Raw genomic sequence first — 833 nt, 5'->3', positions numbered from 1 at the left:
CTATTCTGGGAAGAATAGAGTATATGATTGACTGTTTCAGGAAGTGGGAAAAGTTAAAATATATGTTGTGACCTGTGGAGAAGTGGGATGAGAATATATAGAAGGGTCTGAAGAAGGGTCATTGACCGAAAACGTTAACTCTGCTTCTCTCTCCACAGATGCTGCCAGAGGTGATGAGTATTTCCAGCGGTTCTTGTTTTTATTTGAGATTTCCAGCATCTGCTGTATTTTGCTTTGATATTGTTATTATATGAGAATAAATAGTGCAGTCCTCTGATTTTAATTGTAATAACTTCTGGCTCTGTAGCTTAGTTGGTTAAAGCACCTGTCTTGTAAACAGGAAATTCTGGGTTCAATTCTCAATAGAGCCTTGTTTCACATTTGTGATGTAGTACTTACTTTATCAATCGCTTCCATCTGTGTCTTCTGACCTTGAAGTGAGTATTCAAATTACATGATGAATTTTCATCACAGGAGAAAACAGCCTTTGTGAAGGATGTGAGTTTGGAATGGCTGTTCCTCCTTGCACAGAAATTCAGTGCTGATATTTCAAAGGCAACTTCTTTGATCCAAATTTGTTCACAGTTGCATTCCCCTGGAAAACAGCTCGACATTAATGTCACTAAAGGAAAGTGTGACTGCGTTGTATGTTTCAGTGTTTGTGTTGTTATGTGTTGCTTTTAACTGAGACTGGGACATGACGCAAGTGGGAGGGTTGATCTGAGGTTTGGAATATTTGTCAGTCAGGAACAAGAAAAATCAAAGGAACCAAATAAGAAAACCTATGTCTCATGTGGTTCCCGAGAAACGGTGAGAAGATATTATACTTTGTT

At 38.3% G+C, this 833-nt stretch overlaps 1 non-coding gene across 1 annotated transcript; it reads left to right on the top strand.

Annotated features, from left to right (window-relative positions):
• The first annotated feature begins 297 nt into the window (after window positions 1-297).
• trnat-ugu (transfer RNA threonine (anticodon UGU)) lies at window positions 298-371 on the top strand. The gene has a single exon. It is a non-coding gene; the product is annotated as a tRNA-Thr (tRNA).
• The last annotated feature ends 462 nt before the right edge of the window (window positions 372-833 follow it).

This window comes from Heterodontus francisci, unplaced genomic scaffold, assembly GCF_036365525.1.
Source record: "Heterodontus francisci isolate sHetFra1 unplaced genomic scaffold, sHetFra1.hap1 HAP1_SCAFFOLD_102, whole genome shotgun sequence".
In the NCBI taxonomy this organism is placed as follows: domain Eukaryota; kingdom Metazoa; phylum Chordata; class Chondrichthyes; order Heterodontiformes; family Heterodontidae; genus Heterodontus; species Heterodontus francisci.
The sequence above is the reverse complement of the archived record's forward strand: the minus strand, read 5'-3'. Positions and strand labels throughout refer to the sequence as shown.